Raw genomic sequence first — 23,059 nt, 5'->3', positions numbered from 1 at the left:
CTACTTGGGACGGATGGTGGGGGGGGGGGAGATAACTACTTGTGGCAGACCCAAACAACATCATCACTGAGTTATGACACATTCCTCAATTACAGAGGAGAGGAAAAAGTTTTACCATCACTTCTAAGGATGACAGTGCCTGTCAATGTCTAGATGCTGAACTCACTTCTGGTTAAAGCTGCATGTGCCAGTAAAACATCACAATTTGTCACAAGGAAGGGCTCAGATACTGTCTGTCTGAAGGAAGATGGACACATTTTGCTTTCCTTCACCAGGGAGCAGAGAATGGAACTAACAAATGATTGATGCAGTGCTGAGATCCTCACAAAGCACAGTGTACCTCTTTCTCAGTCATGCCAACTTGTAAGTGTCACAATGGGGTGCTGGAACGGACCCAAATGTGAAACACAGACACTGAAATACAAGGAACAGGACTTGACTAGAGTAGGGACGTGACAGGATACGGACCAGGAGCAGGGATAAGAACGCAGACTTGGTCTATGGAAAGCGGGACCAAGACTAAAAACCATGGACTAGGAGATAAGGCTTCGACTCCGAGCCCGAGACTGGATAAGAACCCAGAACCTGGGTCTTGCCTCGAGCTCGGACCCCAGAACCAGGCAAGGACATGACATGGCTTCAAGACAGGACGTGGCTGGGGTCTAGAGGCTGGAGCTTGGAGACAGGCTGGGGTCTTTGCTCTTGAGGCTTGAGGCTGGGGTCTTGGGTCTTGAGGCTTGAGCTTGGAGACAGGCTGGGGACTTGGTCTTGAGGCTTGAGCTTGGAGACAGGCTGGGGACTTGGTCTTGAGGCTTGAGCTTGGAGACAGGCTTGGAGGCAGGCTTGGTGTCCTGAGGCTTGAGGCTTGGAGGCAGGCTGGTGTCTTGGTCTTGAGGCCTGCAGGCTGGGGTCTTGGTCTTGAAATGCGGAGGCTTGGGTATAGACTCCAAGCCAGAGACTGGGCAAGGACCCAGAACCTGGGACTTGACTCGGGCTTGGACTTCAGAACTAGGCGAGGACAAGACGAGGCTACAGGACTGGACATGGCTTGGGTGAGGAACTCCTGGGTAGGGCGAGACACAAGGACAGGTAAAGGCACATGGGCAGGACTCAGATAGGACTGGACTAGGCACAGACTGGACGAGGGCCTTCAAGAGCATGGAGCCTTGGACTAGAAGAGACAAGATCACGGAACACAGAGCCGGGACCCCTCCTTGGGAACAGGACGTAGGGCTGGGACTCATACACAGAACACTGAACATGAAGAGACGGATCCCAACACAAGGTGGTGGCAAACGGCTGGACCCACCTAGCAAAGGCATGGACACAGAGACAGATCCAAACACTAAGTGGCAGCAAATGGCCGGACCCACCTAGTGAAGGCGTGGACACAGAGACAGATCCCAACACTAGGTGGCAGCAAACGGCCGGACCCACCTAGTGAAGGCGTGGACACAGAGACAGATCCCAACACTAGGTGGCAGCAAATGGCCGGACCCACCTAGTGAAGGCGTGGACACAGAGACAGATCTCAACACCAGGTGGCAGCAAACGGCCGGACCCACCTAGTGAAGGCGTGGATACAGAGACAGATCCCAACACTAAGTGGCAGCAAACGGCTGGACCCACCTAGTGAAGGCGTGGACACAGAGACAGATCCCAACACTAGGTGGCAGCAAACGGCCGGACCCACCTAGTGAAGGCGTGGACACAGAGAGACAATTCCACACAACAAAAGACAGTTCCCTATCTTGACCTAACAAGGCTCCGGTCTTGCTCTGGCAGTAAAACTTCAGAGGTACAGGCAGGGTATAAAGGCAGGGTATCCAGGCTAGGTGAGCAGGCAGGGAGTCAGGCGAGGGGGGAAAAGACAGGGAGGGGGACAGAACAGTTTCTTCTTCTTCTTCTTCTTCTTCTAGCAGTTGGCATCCACACTGTTGTATTACTGCCATCTTCAGGATTTATTGTCCTCCATTGTCCATTCACTTTAAAGGCATCTTTTCAGTCCCGTCGCCCTTAAAAAACTAAACAACCATTTCTTCCCCTGATCACTCTCCCCACATTCCAATAAACCTTTAACACTGTTCTCTACCAGTCCTATTTTGTGTAATTGTTGTAACATTTGTTGCCTTTCCTGTGCAAATTTCAGGCATGAAATAAGGATATGCTCTACTGTGACATAGATCGCAAAAACCTGTTGGATGCTTATTTATGATGGCCAGAGTACCATTAAGGTTGCTGTGCCCAATTCTCAGTCTACTTATAATTACTTGCTCCTTCCGCTTTACTCCTCTACTTCTTCCCATATCTACTCTGTTCTGAATTGAATGTAAATGTCTTCCTTTTATTGCTCTATCCCAATGCTGCTGCCACTGTTGATTTATCCTTCTCCACACTATGCTCTTCCCCTCTGATTTTGATAATTTAATATTGACCTCTATAGATCCTTTTTTGACTGCTGCTTTTGCCAGCCTATCTGCCGTCTCATTTCCCATAATACCCGAATGTGCTGGAACCCACATGAATGCGATATTTTTGCTTTGTCTAGCCAGTCTTGAATTTGCAAACAGGATTTCATAAAGCAGATCCTGGTGACCTCTAGCTGTACCCGCTTTAATGCTTGCAAGGGCCGATACTGAATCATTACATATCACAATATTATTAGAATCAACCTGCTCACTCCATTCTAGTGCTAACAATATGGCAAACATTTCAACTGCATATACACTCAACCAATCAGGTGTTCTCTTGCTAATTTCCACTCGATAACTTGGCACAACAATTGCAGACCCTGTTGCACCTGTTTCTGGATCCTTTGATTCATCCGTAAAAATCTGTATGACTTTATACTTACATTCCCTATAACTATGATATTCACTGAGTATATCAGCCGTCTTATTACTGTGCTTAATCTTAAGCAATTCCAAACCTACAGAGGGATTTTCTAATATCCAGAAAGGTCTGACAGGCCACACCACACTTGGACAAAACTCTGTATTGTATAAACCCATATCTTTTGCTGTTTGCTCTCCTGTCCAGCCAAAACTTTCTTTTTGTGTCCTCTCTTTCTCCCAGCATGTCTGCAACACCCTTTTTGTAGGATGGCTATCACCATGCCCCTTAAATTAATCCAGTAATTGTCCTCCAGCTGTTTACGCCGCAGCCCCAATGGCATTTCATTTGCTTCAACTTGAAGTGCACACACTGAGGAAGTTCTAACCACTCCCAAACCCACCCTGAGAGCCCGAGCTTGCACGATACCCAGTTCTGCCAGCACAGATTTTGCTGCTGACCCGTATACAATACTTCCATAGTCTAATCTTGATCTTATTAATGTTACATAAATATACTTCAGTGATGCAAAATCAGCGCCCTATTCCAATGCAGCAAGACACCTTGTGACATTTATCACATTTTTACATTTACTAACTACATATCTAACATGTTCTCTCCATGTTAATCTCAAGTCAAAACACACTCCCAAAAACAGAAAACTTTCAACTCTCTCCAGGTTACTTCCATACAGTTTCAAATTAAGTCCCCTGAACTTCTTCCCTGTAAAGAACATGGCTTTTGTCTTCTCCACTGTAAATTTAACACCCCACTTTGTCCCCCACTCTTCAACATGATTAATTCCATCTTGCATTTTCGTAACTATATGTTCAATATTTCTCTCTCTTTTCCACAAAGTCCCATCATCTGCAAACAATGACCTCCCCACTTCCGTTGGAATATTTACAAATATATCATTTATCAAAATGGAGAATAAAGTTGGACTCACTACACTCCCCTGAAGCGTCCCATTTTCTACAACATACTGGCTTGATAGCTCTGATCCTATCTTCACCTGAATAGTTCTCCCGTTTAAAATGTCCTTAACCCAATTGAACATCACCCCCCCCAATTCCCATTAAATGTAGCTTGATTAGGAGCCCCTCTTTCCATAACATATCATAAGCTTTCTCAACATCAAAAAACTGCAACCACTGTCTCTTTATTTACTTGAGCTTTTCTTATTTCATCCTCTGGACACAACACTGGATCCATAGTATTCCTTCCTTTCCTGAACCCGCTGTGATACATAGCCACCATGCCTCTACTTTCCAAGAAGTACACTAACCTCTCATTTATCATACGTTCCATAAGTTTGCGTACATGTGACGTCAAGGCAATTGGCCTGTACTTTTCTGGCCTGCTGGCATCGTTCCCAGGTTTCCTTATTGGAAAAATTATGGCCTCTTTCCAGCTCCCTGGTATTCTCCCTTCAACCCAGACTTTGTTATACAGAAACAGTAGTTTCTCCAGACTTCCTTCACTCAAGTGTTTTATCATACTATAACATATTTCATCTTTACCTGGCGCAGTCTTTCCTGTTTTATCTAGTGCCTTTCTTAATTCTCCCTTGCTGAAAGGGACATCCTGCACACCGTCAAGGTTAGTTTTCCTGCATAAAGCCTCCATATTTTCAGCTTTTGTTCTCTCTCTATCTCTTCTTCCCTTCTCAGACAAATTATCGGAACTATGTACCATAACAAAAGTGTTTGCCAACAACTCTGCCTTTTCCTTATTTGTTACTGCAGTCACATTTCCACCAACCAGAACTGGATACCTCCACTCTCTCCTGTCCCCTCCCATCTTTTTTATCATCCCCCACACCTCTCCTACTTGAGTTGTGTTTCCGATTGAATCACAATACTTTCTCCAGTGCGTTCTTTTAGCATGTCTTATTGTCCTCCTTACTACTGTCTGAGCTTGTTTGTACTGAATCATATGTTGGAAGTTATGAGTTCTTCTAACCAGTTTAAATGCCTTGTTTCTATTTCTCACTGCTTCCTTACAATTATCATCCCACCATGGTATTATTCTCTTCTTTATTCTTCCTTTACTTTTAGGAATGGATTCTAATGTAGCTGATATTATACCTTGTTTTAATATGCTGTCAAGTGTTTCTACGTCCATTCCATCACTGACCTGACTTAGATATCTATCACTTTTTTCCAGAAATTTCTCCCAATTGGCTTTCTCAAGGATCCATTTCCCACCTGTATTCTCTGTGACCAATGAAGCAGAAATATTTATCTTGCACCAGATTGGGTAATGATCACTCCCTACAGTTCCTTCTTGGTACACTAACCAATCACACACTGATGCAATGGAGTTTGATACTAATGTAAGATCAAACACAGATTCTTTACCTGTATTAACATCAATTCTAGTACTACTGCCATCATTCAGGTACACTAAATACTTCTCATCTAGCAGCTCCTCTATTACCTGACCATTGATGTCTGTTCTGTCACTCCCCCATAATACATTATGTCCATTAAAATCACCACTCCGAACAACGTTACTACTATTCTGCCCTTTTATCTCCTCAAGCTTGTTTAACTCTAGTCTTTTGCATGGAGTATAATAATTCACAATCACCAACTCTTTCCTTTCAGCCCATACTTATACTACCACATACTCTTGTTCACTTCCTACACCTAGTATTCTATAAGGAATACCTTGCTTTACATAAGTTGCGCATCCTCCTCCTCCCCCGCTGTCCTGTCTCACCTTACTGCCACATAACTGTATAAAACAAAATCCAAATTAGGTTTTAACCAGGTCTCCTGGATACACACAACATCTGGCTTTTCTCTCCTCCTCGCTATAAACTGCTTGAAATCTTGTCCATTAGCAATCAGGCTTCTTGCATTCCATTGAAGCAGTAAAATTATTAGTAATATCAACTCACACATATTGTCTCTTGACTTGACTGTACCCCGAGTTCATCGTTTACTTCTTCCCATTTTAATCCTATCAAACCCAAATGGGTTTCTGCAGCTTTCACAATAATCTGAATCCTTTCAGTTTGAGATTTGATCTCATAAGTTGCGTTTACCACTCCTGCTATAAAGGTTACCAATTTCTTCTTCTCTATCCATGCATTCTTCTTATCTTGCCTTTCTTTAGCTGCTGCTTGCTCTTTGCTACATCCTCCCTCATTCATTTTCTTCTGTCCTGCCAACTTGACTGCCTCAGCATATGAGACTTTTTTCCTTCACCCTTATCTGCTACACCTCCACCTCTTTTTTCAACACTTCACATCCCCAGTCCACTACACTATGGTTACCTCCACTATTACAGCACTTTGGTCTCACCCCCTCTCCACATTTTCCGTATTCATGCTCCCCACCACACCTTGCACATCTTCTCTTTCCTTTGCACACTTTGGCCACATGCCCAAACTCCTGACAATTGAAACACCCCATAGGTTTTGATATATATTCTCTTACATTGTACCTTAGAAATCCAAAATATAACTCCTTTGGAGGCACCTTATCCTCAAATTCTACCAGAACGGTTTCAGTCTCCCTTTTCTCTGCTCCCCTTATCATTCTTTTCACACTTTTCACTGAACTATTCCTCACCCTCAAGTTCTCTCCACTAGCTCCTTCATATTAACACTGACGGGAACCCCGGAGCTCACCCCTTTGCAACCATTGACCCTTTGTGCTCTAACACTTACAACCCTGGACACTTTGACTTTCCCAACATTAGTCATCTTCGTTGCCTTCTCCAGCTGCTCTTCAGTTTTACATCCTATCAGCAGGTTTCCATCTCCTAAAACTCTCGCATGGTTCACTTCCCCTACTTGTCCTGTAATGATTTTTGTTAGCCTAAGCAGATCGATTTTCTTTACTCCCCTTTCCCCCTCAAATCTTACCACTACATTTAGCAATTTTGCCCTCAGGCCCTTCTCCTCAACTTCTCTCCCCTCACTTTCCAATCCACCTACACTAGACCCACCTCCTTTCTTTCTCTTCCGACCCCTCACCTTCCTGTTCTTAGTCCCTCTCCCCACCTCTTCCCACTCACACCATGCTATTACTGTCACCATCAGTCTCCTTCCCTGCCATCCTATCGGAGTTTGCAAGGGACCGTGGACGAATATCATTCTAGACCTATACAGGCCATCAGTCAATATTCCCACAGAATGTCCCCCACAACACCAGTCCCAGGGAATCCCTGGTTTGCAGAGGTATTTATGTCTGAGCCCCATACTGAGAAACATGTGCCCACAACAGAAACGGGGGAAAACCAGAAACCCGGGGAACAAGGAGCCGTGCACCGGACCGTGAACCGGAGCACGGACTTCACGGACCGGTCTATGACAGTAAGTGCTGCTTGTGTACTCAGGTTTGTCTTGTCACTGGAAGGGACCGGCCTGCATCTGTGTCCACTTAACGTGTGACCAGACCCAGTGTATCAGTCAGGTCAGTACAACTGTTCGGCTGCCTGGGCTACGGAACAGTCACACAATCCTCATCAGTGCGGGTCCCAAAATTGGATGCACTCATGACACTCATGGGCTTCGGTGCTTGTTACCAGCCCAGCACCTGAACTTGAGTAAAGTAAGCGTGTAATCCTTCTTATTGTTCGGCATCTGCTTGTGTTGTTGTGGGAGTTGAGCCACGGGCAGGTTTGCTGCGTGCCCGTTAGATCTGGAGAACTCCATTTATAGACTTGGAGATCCAACAGCTCACTATGCAAAACCCAGTGCAAGGACAATGCAGGACTCTCCATGCTCCTTGAGATCACGAGCAATGCTTCCACTGCTCGTGGCAATGCTTCAAGCGTGTCCTTGTGTACCCTTCTTGTACGTGCTGCATGTCAACATTTTGTGCTGAGTATGACCTGTTTCTCCATTCTTCAACGTACTCAGTTATATGAACGTGGAGAGGCACTTTGTACAAAACCAATCAAAATAAATAATGGGAAACTAATAATAAAGCAGCAGAGGGCATGATTATTCGGGTCTGAATCAAGTTTATTATCACTGACAACAGTACTGTGCAGAAGTCTTAGGCACATGCAGTATTTATACTAGGGGGCCTAAGACATTTGCATAGTACTGTATTTGTCAATGTGGAGTGGAGAGCGAGTTTGTAAATCTGGTGGGAACAAAGGATGTTGAAATGACGAGGGTGAAGTGCTGAGGGAGGCGTGTGGGACAGATGGCAGAGAAGGAGTGCCAGGGGCAGGGGGTGGCGGGGGTGCAGACATACCCATGCCTGAGACTCCAGGTCATTTGATTCCAAGCAATTTGGTTTACTGATCATTACAGAATGTCTCTCTGTTGCCTCCCCTTTCCCTTCCTCTTTGTCACATGTACGTACATCAGAACATTGAAACACACAGTAAAATGTATCATTTTACGTCAATGACCAGCAATGTCTGAAGGATGTGCTGGGGCGGCCAGCCAGTGTCGCTACACTTCCAGCACCAACATGACATGACCAAACTCACTAATCCTAAACGTACGTCTTTAGAATATGGGAAGAAATGGGAGCTCTGAGAGGAAACCCAAATAGTCACGAGGAGCATGTACAAACTCCTTACAGACGGCAGTGGGAATGGAGCCTCGATCGGTGGTCGCTGCCAATGTAAAACGATTTTGCTGACCACTACGCTACCATGCCACAAGAGTCAGGAACTGTCACCATTTTAAGGCATGAAATAGATTCATTAGTGGTCAAGATATCTCAGCTTGCCACTAATGGGGATTTATGTGAAAGGCTTTTCATTAATAGCATGGGAAATTGGGTGGCCTGGTGAAGTTCTGAACCTTCAAAATATCATTTTGAATCAAATGGCTGCTCAGTGCTCTGTGCTAAATCTGGGAAATGACATTTCATATCAGCTGAAAGATGCAGCCAAAGATATTCAGCGTTTCTGCCTTGCAGCGGGTGAAACTACTGACTGCTCAGACACAGCTCAGATGGCAATATTTTGTGTTGGATCGCAAATGATTAAGGTTTACAATGGACTGGTGGGAGTGGCTTCCCTTCATGAAGGAAAACAAGCACAGTTAAGTTTATCAATTGGCAGGATAAATTTGATTCTTTGGGTTTGGAATGAGAAAAATAAGGTTAATGTTTCAACTGATGTCACCTTGTCATTGACAGAGAAACATAACGAAATGACTGCATAATTTCCAGCAGTACCCTGGTGATCAAGGAGAGGAGTATTATTCAACAGCAAAATCTGCATGGCAAAGGTCTTGGTTGCACACACGTGATAAATGTTATCTCTAGGCAATTTCTATGATTGTGTGAACTTGGCCTCCATCAATTTTAAACAGAGATAGAAGAAATTGATGCTGACTATGTAACGGAGTAAGGTGGCTCTGCAGGATTACAGAATTGGAAAGGGTTGTTTATTTGATTCCTTATTTCATCATGACATGTGTAACGCTCAGCGATATTGGCTGGTATTTCTCCAGGGAAAACCCCGTCCGGCACCCACCGTGTCTCCGGGTTATGTCGGCTGCTGTACAACTGCCACCGGATTCAGCTTCAAACATCAATCATCAGCCAGCACACAGTGTACGTTTTACCAATTACACTTTATAGATATTACTAAGTCTATGAGAGTAATAGAAGTTCAATATAAAAAGGAATGGAAAAGGCGCCATTCTTATCAAAGTTCAGTTTCTTCGTGCACACGTTGGAGCTTGGGGTCCTCTTCGGGACCACTCCGACCCCTTCGACTCGCAGCTCGGGACCACCCGGAGTGATCAATCTGAGCTTTCCCCGTACGTCCGTCGTCCTCACGGTCTCTCCTCCGACTCTCCGCCAAAACCCCCGGTTCCCAGCCATATGATCGTCCTCACAGTCTCTCCTCCGACTCCCCGCCAAAACCCCCGGTTCCCAGCCACATGAGACAGCATATCACCCCAAGAAAGAATAACATGGGCACCCGTTGGTTCATTTATTCTATTATCTGTTATAACCCAAACAAAGTGCTAGCTAGAGACTTTCCCAGCATTTAACATAACAAAAAAGCCATTTTAATTAACATACGCAGTAACATAAAAGAAGAAACCCCTTACACTCTCCCCCCACCAAATAAAAGTCATGCCCTCATGACATTAACAGAGTTCACCATTGCTCCTTGCAAAACACAAAACCCAACCCAGGTGCATAAAGCAGTGACATAACTTCCCAGGGCAATAGAGATCACACCCTGTTCTCCCAGCGCTGTATAGGTCAACCTCTCCGGGAGGTGCCTACTTCTCAGACCTCTGTACCTCCTCTGCCGACCCTTCCTGCTCAGACACCACAAGTGACACCCTGGGCCTACCTGTCGGACCCTCACCCTCACTGGGACCCTCGGCACCTGTGAGCCCTTTGCCTCGGGTTCTGGTTCCGCCCTCTCTTCCCCCAATGCCGGCTGTATTTCAGGCGGCTCCTCAACACCCTCCCTCCTCTCGCCTAACTCAGTGGGGGAAGGGCCAGGAGCCTCTTCTTCCGGTACCGGGGAATTAACGAACGGAAACAGGTGCCACATGTCCGAATCATCGTCTTCCGATGACGTATCCCTTTTCGGGGCTCTTCCCTCGCCCTGCGCCCTCGCACTAGGCGTAAACCCCCATTTGAGCTCTCGGTCTACCTGCACCTCTGCCGCACATCTTCCACATCTGCTGGGGCTAGCCGCTGCGACCTTTCTCTAAACGGGGTGTCATTTGTCACCCGGATAGTGTGACGAGTGCTCTTGGAACAGCCCACGTCAAACTTGCCCTGAGAAAAGACGTCCCCTAGTTTCAGCATCTTCTCCAGCAGCCTTCTCTTACACTCCGGCGGCACAGGGGAGTCTTTAAAATTAAAGGCCTCCTCAGTCAGCCGCCCCCTGTTCTCCAATCGTTTTCCTCCAGTAGGCTTCACAGGGGCACTAGACATCACCGTCACCGGGATCAAGTGTGCGAGGGGCATCCCGCGCTTAACGGTGATCTCTCTCTCCATTGTGTTCCTTACGATCACCCCCATCCGGCGTGCCTGTACAACCGAGGGCCTCTGCAATTCAGGTCTCACCAGCACCCCAGCCGGGAACCAGGACTGCCCCTGAAGGTCTTCTGGGGCGTCTACTAACAGGGCCTCGACTGCTAATACTCTGGGGAATCTGGGGGTCCCCATCACTAGTGCCACCTCCCCTGGCCGTATCACTTTAGGCCTCACCTGAGTACACCACACCGTCCCTCATTTGAACTCAGGATCCAGCCCCTGGGGGTCTCCCACTTCTTCGAACACCGCTCGAAACACTGGGTGTACCGAGAGGGTCTCCAGAAAGTTCTCCCCCGCCTTCTCCTTACGGGTTCCCAGGAGCTGTCGCACAAGAGGGGAGCTAGTCCCCACCAGCAGAGCAGCGCCACCTGTTTCCACCGGGTCCGGACAAACCAACACTAACGTCTCAAGGGCTTCCGACACTCCCACATCGCCCTCTGAGAATTCCAATCTTACTGACAGGCACCCATTGTACGTGTAATCACCGTCACTTATGCTCCAAATCTCCAGTGCATTAAATGGGGTTACTGGCAAATGCTTTAGATATTTGTTGTAGAACGACCGGTACAATAAGGTAACCTGCGATCCTGTGTCAAGGATGGCTCTTGCAAAGATTCCCTCTATCCGTAGGGGCACGCTGGAACGGGGTCCCACCAGTCCATCTGGAATAAGGGCTTGTGCTTTCGGGGCTCCCATGGCAGATTTCTGGGAACGTGTTCCTCCTGAGACTACTGTCTGTTCCCTCATTGAGTCTCTCCTAAGGCCTGATTTATACTTCTGCATTAACTGGAAGCCGTAACCTACGCAAGTGGCCTACGTGCGTTGTGAGCATTTATACTTGTGCGTTGGTGTGTCTGCGTCGCTCTGCAATTCACACATGTCACGCATGCGCACACGCCTGCCCACGCAAAGCTTCATGGTCATGGTAGTCTTTCTCCGGGTAAACAAGACGCGAGTGTCTTTTTTCGTAAAAGAGAAATGTGTCCTCCATAATTTTGGAGGTCTGTAAAGCTTTATGGAAAGCATTGCAGCCAGAGTTCCTTCAGTCGCCCAATGCGAAGCTATTGCAGCGTAGGATAAAATGCGATGCTACCAAGCGGACCAATCACAGCTGTCGCGTTCTGCGTTGCCGCGACGTGTGGTTACATTTTGAGAGAGGTGCGCGTTGCAGCAACGCAGGCTCTCGCGTAGGGTTCCATGTCGGGTTTGCGGCCACGCGGTACTTACGGCGACGCATTGACGCAGAAGTATAAATCAGGCTTAAGTTTCCTGACACCTCTCCCTTCTTAGTGGCCTAGGGGTTTCTCTCCGCGGGGGCGCCTTGTCTCTCACAATCCCTCCGAAAATGACCCGCTTCCTCATAGCTGTAGCACACCACCGGCCACTCACATTCCCACTGGAAATGCCGCTCTTTCCCACAGTGAGAGCCTACACTACCCGCTGCCCCTTTCCTCCTGGGACACCCCCCATGCCCAGCCCACGGTGCAAGCCATCCCCCGAAGGGGGTACTCTCCCTGTCCATCCCCTCAAGCGGGGGGGGGGTCCCTTCCCCCCGGGGACCTCTTGGGTTTCTCGGTTCTCGACCCAGCTACCACCTCCTGAACCGCTGAGGACCGACCCCGGTGGCCCGAGTCCCTTTTCCGGCCCAAAGCGCTCTCCTCCTCTTGCACCTGTCTAATCAGCTACCAGAATGATGGAGGGGGTCTCCTTTTATAGGACTGCCAGAGACTCCAAGCCACCTTGTCCTCCTCCAGGGAACCACTAAATATCTGACTCATCCTCAACCTCGCCACTTCGTCCGCCTTCACTACCCCTCGGCGCCGCAACCCGGTAAGCATTCTCTCCAGCCGAAGAACGTATTCTGAGAGCTTTTCCCCTCTACCCTGCCCCATGTGGTGAAACTCCACTAAAAGTTCACAGGGATCTCCTGACTTTCCAAACGCTCCCTCCAAGGCGTCCAGATACTCCGCCAGAGAAGCCGAGGGCTGTTCCGCCCTCAGCTCCCGGACTACACCGGCCGCTCCTCCCCTCAATCTTTGCACCAATCGCTGTCTCTTTCCCTCATCTGAACCTGGCTGCGCCTCTAACAACTGGGACGTATTTTCGATCCATGTGTCATAGTCGACCTCCCCGTCCGGGGTAGGCGTGGCTGCTGAGAAAATTCTCAGCTTTGGGCGGGGCTCCTCAGCCCTTCTCACCAGGGAGGTAATGGTGGCTGCTAACTTTGAGGTCTCACCCCTAGTTGGGGGACGGGGCCTGGCCCAGCCTTCCCACTCTAACCCTCCACCACTGGCTACTGGCACCTCCCCTGGGGCCTCATCTAGCTCCTCCTCCGGTATCTCCTCACTTTGTTCCTCCAGGAGGGTGTGGAGGCCCCACGGCCCTGCCTTCCCCTGGATTCTGATGGTTGCTGGCAGTTCCAACGTCATGATGTCAACACTCGTCTGAACCAACACCCAGTTAGTTTCCACTTCTTTACCGCACCTTCTAGCTACCAGTTCTACCTGCTCTATACCTTTGATCAAACTCAACCCTCGCACTAGTACATCTCCCGAAATACGGAAATCCACCCCACTTAACATGCACGCATGATTCACCAGTACGTCCTCTAACTCACACCAGCTTACAATCTTACCTCAATCCATCTTCGCACTACTTAACGTGGCGACTTATACAGCTTTACTGAAAATGCAATCCCGGATGAGCCCCCACAACTGTAACGCTGGGAAAGTTTCTAGCTAGCACTTTGCTTGGGTTATAACAAATAACAGAGTAAATGAACCAATGGGTGTCCATGTTATTCTTTCTTGGGGTGATATGCTGTCTCATATGGCTGGGAACCAGGGGGTTTTGGCGGGGAGTTGGAGGAGAGATCGTGAGGACAACGGACGTGCGGGGAAAGCTCAGGTTGATCACTCCGGGTGGTCCCGAGCTGCAAGTCGAAGGGGTCAGAGTGGTCCCGAAGAGGTCCCCAAGTTCCAACTTGTGCACGAAGAAACTGAACTTTGATAAGTCTGGCACCTTTTCCATTCCTCTTTTATATTGAACTTCTATTAATCTCATAGATTTAGTAATATCTATAAAGTGTGATTGGTAAAACGTACATTGTGTGCTGGCTGATGATTGATGTTTGAAGCTGAATCAGGTGGCAGTTGTACAGCAACCGACATAACCCGGAGACAAGGTGGGCGCCGGACGGGGTTTTCCCTGGAGAAACAAAGAAGCCATTTTGATTATCATACGCAGTAACGTAAAAGAAGAAACCCCTTACACATGGAATGAGATAGTTCAGCCTATCAAGTCTCTGCAGCCTCATAAAGCAATCCCATCCCTCCACTAATTTTCCTTATAATCTATCCTCCTCTCTTCCCCATCCAGTCCCCTTAGATTCTACCACTCATCTGCTCGAAGAAAATTAATTTATCAGTCTGCATGTCATTAGGATGCTGAAAAGGCATAAAGTACAACATAGGAACAGGCCCTTCAGCCCACTATATACATGCTAACAAGAATGCCAAATTAATATAATCCCATCCGTCTGCATGTGGTCGGAATCCCTTTATTCTCTCTATATCTGTCTAATAGTCTTTCAAATATTGCTGTTGTAACTATCCAGCACTTCCACCCTGGGGTGAAGATTCTATCTACCCATTCTATGCCTTTCATAATTCTATCATGCCACCCCCCTCAACTTCTGATGCTCTAGGCCAGGAGTTCCAAACTTGGGGTCGATGGGCCCCTCAGTTAATGGTAGGGGTCCGTGGCATAAAAAGTTTGGCAACTCCTCCTTTAGAGAAATCAATTCAAGTTTATCCAACCTTTTCTTATAAACTAATACACTCAAATCTAGATAACCTTCTGGTAGACCTCTTCTGTACATACTCCAAAGCACCAATACCCTTCTTATTGTGCAGCAAGCAGAATTATACAAATTACTCTAACTATGGCCTAAACATTGTTTTATACAGTTTTAAGATCAAGAAATTTATATTCCATATCCCAACTGATGAAAGCTAGTGTGCATGTGCCTTCTTTACCAACCTATCTACTTGTGTTTCCACTTTCAGGAAGCTGTGGACTTGTACCCCAAGATTTCTTGTACATCAATATTTCAAAGGGTCCTGCAACTTTACTATATACTTTCCTCTTGCACTTGACTTCCCATAATGCAGTTCCTCACACTTGCCTAGACTAAACTCCATCTGCCATTTCTCTGCCCACTTTCCAACTGATTTATATCTTGTATCTTCTGACAACCTTCCTCACTATTCACAACTCCAGTTGTTGTGCTATTTACAAATTTAATAATCAAACCATCAACATTTTCATCCAAATCAGTAATATATATTTTTCTGAGGTCCTTTGTTGGTCAAGGACGACCATGGATTTTGCGTGTCAGCTGTCACTGTGATATGCAAGCCAGGGTAGTACAATATGCAGAGCAAGCTGTAGCAATATATACTACATGATACATATTACATATACATCTATATCAATATTGCATATGTAAATTATACATATCATTTGGATCTCGTTTTCCTCTCTGACCTTACTGTCCATCCTCATGATTTGAATGCTCATAGGAAATTAACACTTATGTTTGAACTCAATAGGAACTCACTTCTCTTCAGAGTAGACTGAAACCATTCTATACACTGGTCTAGCAAGTAATTGTAGATGCTTTCTAAGCAACTTGGCTTATTAGGGAAGAAAATCAGTGAAGTTTTCCATTTTTACTTTATTCATTCATGGGATACAACCATTTCTACACAAGAGTGGGGAGGAGAAGATGGTGGCGCAACGCAGCGCGCACGGCCGCTCCAAAATGATATCGTATTTGTTAAGTAGGTACCGCGAACAATCCTGATTTGATGGAGACAGATGTGAGAAGCAAGGAGGAACATCTGGAGAAACTTCTGAAATGCCTGCTTCGCTGCCGCTGCTACTGTGCGATCAGGAATCTCCGGAGGGGAAGGCCCCAAATCCTCGGCTTTGCCTATTGTCTGTTGCCGGGGCCGGGGTTGAAGTGCTCGGCAGAGATAGTGCTCGGTGCTTGGTGTCGGAGGGCTGGTCGGAGGCTCAAAGTTTTCGGACGGACTCAAGAGTCGGCTGTAGTCGGGTGCTTCCAGGATGCTGCAACGGCAAGTTTGCGGCGCTGGAGGTTCATGGCAGGAAGAGTTTTTCTCTTCCTTCTACCGTCTGCATGAGATGTTGGGACTTTCGAGAGACTTGGAGACTTTTTTTACCGTGCCCATGGTCTGTTCTTTATCAACTTACGGTATTGCTTTGCACTGTTGTAACTATATGCTATAATTATGTGGGTTTTGTCAGTTTTTTAGTCTTGGTTTGTGTTGTGTTTCTGTGATATCATTCTGGAGGAACATTGTATCATTTCTTAATGCATGCATTACTAAATGACAATAAAAGAGGATTGCGTGTCCTCATAATCTAAATCTAAATCTAAATCTAAATCTTGCGAGTTCAGAATTTAGAGGTCATCCTTAGTTGCTCTTGACACAGTGAACTATCTTCAGCCCTTCAGCTGCTCCCATAAGTTCTGCTGGATGCTAGTTGTAAACTGACCTGGCATTCACAATATTGTTATTCTTCAAAGCGTTGACATACTTGAGTCATTCCCATCACAGGTAGTTTCTGGAGTAAAACTTATTGGTGGTTAAATTATATTTTCTTCTTATGAAACCATTTAAGATTGAGAGTGATGTATTTCCATTCCTGTTCAGTGCGTTCTCAGTTGATGAGAGAAGGTGGGACTCCCAAACTACCACAGATGAAATGATAGGGGCTGTTTGATGGGACAGGAAGACGGGTAGTTTCAGAAGTGGTGCATTTCTTCAGTCACTAATGCAGAAGCTTCTGTGTGCTGCTGATGTACAGACTTACAGTCTTTAATGTCATCCTAAACACGTTGTCTCCATATTGCCATTAAAGAGACCTGACGTGGATTAGGGGATTTTTCTAACGAGCACCTTCACTCTGTCCGCCACAATATTTTCTGGTGCTCATCCATTTTATTCTACTTCCCATTTCCATTCCAACTTAACCATGGCTTCCTCTACTGTTACGATGAGGCCACTCTCAAGTTGGAGGAGTAAAATATCATATTCTATCTGGGTAGCCTCCAACCAGAAGGTACAGACATAGAGAAATTGATGTCTGTGCCTTCTGGTTGGAGGCTGCCCATCATCTCCCTGTGGTGTCCCTCTTCCTCCACTTTCTCCCATGGACCACTCTTCACTCCTACCAAATTCTTTCTTCTTCAGTCCTTACCTCTTCTATCTATTACCTTCTAACTTCTCATTTCATCTGCCTTCCCTACTCATTCACCTCCCCCCTCACCTGGTTTCACTTGCGCTCCTTCCCCTCCCTCCACCTTCATGTTCTCATTTCTTCCACTTTCCTTTCCAGTCCTGATAAAGGATATTGGCCCAAAATGTCAACTCTTCATTTCTCTCCAAAGATGCTACCTGACCTGCTGAGTACCTCCAGCATTTTATGTCTGTTTTTCCATATTGAGTAACCAGACTGCAAGGACTCCCATAGGTCAGTGAGGATATTGCATTTTATTAAAGAGACTTTGAGAACATCCTTGAATCATTTCCACTGTCTACTGTAGCTGGAGTCCCTTGCAGTGATGGAGTTTAGAATAAAATGTCTGTTTTGGAGGTTGGTTACCAACCATGCATATAACTTGCTCTGCCTATTGGTTGTGATTGAGTATAAGCTGGGACTCAGTGCTAAAGGATCTTGGATTGGGAAAGCATGCTTATATTGGTTTTCTTATCCTGGTAGCAGATTTTGAGAATTTTGTGATGTTTTCTAGTTTTTTGAGATGCTTGCCAAATTTAAAACTGTTTCACAAATCCTGCCTGATTGGCAGTCAGTGGCTTTTCTGAGGTCAAGGAAGGCTACATATGATGGTTCATGCTGCTCCCTGTTAGATTTCCAATTCCCTAGATATGGTTATGATCATGGCTGCTCTTGTCATGTCCTTCTTTCACCTGATGCAGCAGATGAAGTTGACAGTTTGTAACTGAAGTTTCTCCTCTTTCTAGCAAAACACTGTGGGCTTCATTGCCACAGATAGCTGTGGAGGCCAAGTCATTTGGGTACATTTAAAGCAGAGGGTGACAGATTCTTAGTAACAGCATCAAAGTTTACAGGCAAAAGGCAGGACAATGGGATTGAGACAGCAAAATAAAACAGCCATGATAGAATGATGGAACAGACTCAATGGGCCAAACAATCTAATTCTATTCTTATGGTCTGTTCCTCAGGCCTTGATGTTTATCAGATGGCATTTAGCTTTTTTTTTTAAAATTTCTACTTGGTCATTGAGATTGGACCAGAGAGTCTGCTGTGGCATAGAATCAAGGGCTCACATCAAAGACAGAGTCACAGTTAGGGAGTTCTTCAAAGTGTTCCAGTGGGTTCTCACTGGCTTTCTGTTCTTAATAGCTTCACATCTGTTCTTGGCTCTCCTTGTGTATTTGGAACACAGATAGACTTGATGGAGCTGATGTGTCATGGTTATAAACAAGTTCCTTGCCTTTCTATCATGTAACATCTGCTCTTTAAGGATTTGTTTTCTGTTGAATCTTGGCCCGTAGATTGGTTTCTTTTGCCATGAGGCATGTTAGAGTTTCCAATCCAAGAATGTCTTGAGTTTAAGAATCAAGCAGCTTCTAGATTTCCTGGTTATTCTCATAAAGGCAGTCCTTCTGTTTTCTAGTAAGGAAGGCAAGAATTCAAAGTTCAATATAAGTTAAGAGTCTCCACACAGGTTCTGATTATGGCGGACCTCTGAGCAGACAAGGCTCTGAGGTGCTGTCTGGGTAGAACTTCCTTTCAAGGACCCTTGAGACCTCCAACTTTGATTTTCTATAATAATGAGAGTGATGGGATATTGGAAAAGTTTAAATTAAGTAACCAAAGGAACAATATTGGGATCACAGTAAATGATTAATCCATTCCTTTCTGATTTAGTTACTCTCTTCAACCTTGGTTATGCATCTTACCAATGATTTACATTATTGAAAAGTAAAGATAACTTTCTAAACACGAGAAAATGGGTTGATATAATAATCTTTTTCAAAAGGTATGTGGAATTGGCTTCAACATTGAGTAGGCAGGCTGAATGTTTTTAGTTTTTTTGCATTTACAGGAGGAATTTTGTAAGGTGCAAATATAAAATTAAACTTTAGCACAGCACAATGGAACAGCAAGATTTTAAAATGTGCTTTTTTTACATTCTTAGATTCTAAGAAAACCTGCTTTTAGATTCACTGTACATTAGCCATTGAACATTGAAAATTAAATGGCAAGGTTTTACTTGTAGGTTCAGCTCTCTTCAGAAATTCTTAACTGAGGAAGTAAATGGGAATTTAGTTCATACTTTCAAGTTCTATATGTGGACCAGAGGTTTATCTAATACTGGTGGGATGTGCAGAATTTAAATTATTTTGCAAGGACTGGAGGATGTGTGTTGGAGTTCGGAGTTCAGTTCCAGTGTCCTCTGTAAGAAGTTTGTATGCCCTTCCTGGGAGCATGTGGGTTTCCTCTGGGTGCTCCAGTTTCCTCCCACAGTTAGTTGGTAGATTAATTGGTCATTGTAAACTCCTGTGAACAGGCTAGGATTAAATATGTGGGTTGCTGGGAGATGTGACTTGCTGGGCTGAAAGGGCCCATACCACACTGTATCTCTAACTAAGTAAATAAGTAAATATCAAATGCATGTTATTTGTCAGTTTTTTTTCCCCAACAAAGGAATTGATATTTTGTCCATTACGCAATCCATCTATATTTTAATTTGTGGATATTTTAAAAGTGGGAAAGGCTCAGTTTTGGGTTTGTCCATAATTGTGTCAGCAGAGGTTCAATCTGCTGAGGAAAAATGAATAAATTCATGAGCGAAAGGTTTACATGTGCAATGGCTCAAAATTTTGATGAGGTTATAACAGCTCGGAGTATGAGGGAAGTTGGCTGTGTATCCGAACAAAACCCAGTGCAGATTGAAACTGATTTGAAAGTCTTTCATTGCAAAATGTGGTGAAATTGATTCACAGTTGCAGAAGGAACATGTCATGAAGAATCAGATATGTTCAAATAAAAGTAGCCCTTTAGAATTTTACCTGGTATATTCTGGTGTTTGGACCAAAGGCAAATGGATCTTTAGAGGAGAAATTTGTAATTTCTAACATCTTGGGTTCAATGCTTTAAGAATGCCAATGTTTTGAAATATTCTGTTTTACTAATAGATCCCTAATCTTGCTTTCTTTAAATAGGTAATCTGAAGGAACAGGTCCAAACCAATGTGTGCTGTGAATGGAGGGTGTAAATTAAAAGATCCATTCAGCTCAATTTGCAGGCTACTAATGTGTCAGGTGAATTTTCTTTCTCGGCATTTCCTTGATGATTTGCTACCACTGGTTTTGTGAACTTTGAGATGACTGAGGCAAATGCAGGAATTAAGTACCCAAGTGGGGTGATCAGGGGGTAGGGGAGGGTAACCTTGGGCGAAGTGTGCTACTGAGACATGGATTAGAAGTTCTCAACAGCATTCTGAATGTTGGCCAAATCATGGGTGGTGTTGAGTCGCTGTATGTGCATGAGGTACAACATTGGGTTGAGATGTACTGTAATAACAAAGTCACATTCACCGCCAACAAAACCAAGGAGTTACTTTTTGACCAGAAAGGGGAAGTCAAGAGCTTTGTGCTATCTGTCACTGAACAGATGAACAGAGTCAGCAACTTCGAGAGTGTTACCATATAGGCTCAGCTGACCTGGGCCCAGCACATAGAACATAAACACAAAGAAGGCATGCCAGTGCCTTTACTTTCTTTGAAGCTTAAGGAAGTTTGGCATGTCACCAAATATTCTAACAAGACTCTCCAGGTGCATTGTTGAAAGTTTCCTGACTGGCTCATGGCCAGGCACAGAAATGCGAAAGTCTGCCTGGTGCAGTGGATACAGCTGGGCCCATCATGGGCACAGGCCTCTCCATTTTTGACAAACTATACAGGGGGCATTGCATCAGAAAGGCAGCATCTATCTTCAAGGACTTCCACCATTTGGGTCATATCCTCTTCTTACTGATTCTGGGCGGGATATACAGAAGCTTGAAGTCCCACAGATTTCAGGAACAGCTACTTTCCTACAAACATCAGTTTCTTGAAACTGCCTGCACAACCCTAGCAATGCCTACCTTGGCAATGGAACACTACAGACCACCTCTTGCACTCCATGGACTTGTCTCTGTGACTTTTTTTTGCAAAAGTATCTTGTTTTGGGCTGTCTTTTATTTTCTCTTCACTGTCTTGTAGAATATATGTGTAATCTGTATTCTTGTCTGAACCATGCGCAAGCAAGTATCTCATCATACCTCACTGTACTTGTGCACCTAGCATAAACGCAGAGTGACTTGACTTGACTCTTCCCTACTTTAAGTGGTCAAGGGCTAGGAGTTCCCTGCAGTTAGTGTGAAAGGTGCATTTCTTCCACGAGCTACCGAGCATGAACTTGGACATTTTCTTCTGCTCAGCTGCTAATCACTTCCAGTAACAGAGCATGGAATAGAATGAAAAAATATCCCAGTGATGACCTTGGCTCAGAATATCCACCATACATTTGCTCCTGACCTGCTAGTATCTCCAACAGTTTGTTTTTGTTTACACTGGGTTAAAGAGCATCCGCAGTCTCTTTTGTCTCTCTTAGAAAGTGTCTGTTTCAGGAGTCAGGTGTCAGCTATGTGGTCAATATGGCCTGCCCGCTGGAGCTAACTGAATGCAATGGCGCGTCTGTGTTGGGAATGTTGCCCTAGAAAAGGCACTGACATTGGTCCATTTGTCCTTCTAATCCAGTTGGAAGATTTTGTAGAGATGTCGGTGTTTGTATCCTTCCATAGCTTTCTGAGAAACCGATGATTATATTTAGCATGAAAAGTTAGTGCTACCATGGGCCACTTCAGTTTAATGGCTGGATAAACTGAGGTTTTCTGATTTACGATAGTGTGAAACTGGGAGGATATATTATGTTTTGTAACTTCAAAACATTAAAATTAATTCAAAAGAAGGCACGGGTCTGAGCTGTGAGTCTAACTTCATGTTTATTTTAAGTGAGGAGTGCATGTAGAAACATGATGATGTATGCAATTCCTGTGTTTTTACATAACCTGTAATTATGTAAACAAATTAGAATGTTGTGTGCAGGGAGGGGGTTTGGGGGTTATGTTCTGTTAGTTTTTTTCTGTGGGGGTGGGGTTGATTTTTGGGGGGGTCAATATTCCAGTTCTGTTTTGTGTGTGCGTGGGGGGCGGGGTTGATGATCGGGATGCCATTCTTTTTTGTATGAGAAGGGGTGGGTTTGATGTTTCTCTCTGAGCGACTTTCATATTCTTTCTTTGTTTCGTGGCTATCTGGAGAAGACAAATTTCAGAGTGGTATATGGATACATGCTCTGATAATAAATGAACCCTTGAACCTTTGAATGATAAACTAGATTCAATGTGCTATAGCCTGCTTCTGTTTCTAGCATGTTTAGAAAAAAGGCCATTTGGCCTTCTGCAGAGTCCCCCACATAATCCCACATCACCTATCCCTACCTGGCTATCCTTCAATACCTCATCCCCTCTCATTCTCAGCTGGCATTCCCTAAAGGCACCTTTGCTATTTACCACGGCCATTAGACGTTGGAAGCAAATCTGGTATTCTCACCACTCTTAGAAGAATGAAGATATTGATGAGTTACCTTATTAGATGCTGTGACTACCTTTCATTCACCGTGTTTTCTGGATTCCATTGCTCTCCCAAACCAAGTATGTAAACTTCATCAAATTCTCATGCCATCCTGCACATTTTGGCAGATCAAGAAAGTTGATATGTTGACAACATCATTAAGCAATCGGTGAAAGGACTAAGTGTCAATGACATCGTCATCAATTTTGTTTTACCAAATTCAATTGATTCAGGCCCTAATTCCTTGGTAAATTCACCACACCTTCTTGGAACAGTAGCAATTATGGTTCAAAATTTTTTAAAAATGCAGATGCTGAAAATTTGAAGGAATTAAATAATTTCTAATAAAGGGTCATTAACCTGAAACATTAATTCTGTTTGCCTCTTGATTGTTACAAGGTTATTTGATTTGCTGAAGTGTTGGAACATGTTCAAACCAATGCATCTAATTTTGTCTCAAACAGAAATACATGTAAA

The 23,059-nt window shown here is 45.0% G+C and overlaps 1 long non-coding RNA gene and 1 pseudogene across 2 annotated transcripts in view; one reads left to right on the top strand and one right to left on the bottom strand.

Moving 5' to 3' along the window:
* LOC134337214 (uncharacterized) overlaps nt 1-23,059 on the top strand; it is a 173,138-nt gene that overhangs the window by 27,904 nt on the left and 122,175 nt on the right. The gene's annotated exons all lie outside the window — the stretch shown is intronic.
* On the bottom strand, nt 12,111-13,474 carry LOC134337285 (paraneoplastic antigen Ma2 homolog; annotated as a pseudogene).

The sequence above is a fragment of the Mobula hypostoma genome, chromosome 24, assembly GCF_963921235.1.
Source record: "Mobula hypostoma chromosome 24, sMobHyp1.1, whole genome shotgun sequence".
Classification (NCBI taxonomy): Eukaryota; Metazoa; Chordata; class Chondrichthyes; order Myliobatiformes; family Myliobatidae; genus Mobula; species Mobula hypostoma.
The sequence above is the reverse complement of the archived record's forward strand: the minus strand, read 5'-3'. Positions and strand labels throughout refer to the sequence as shown.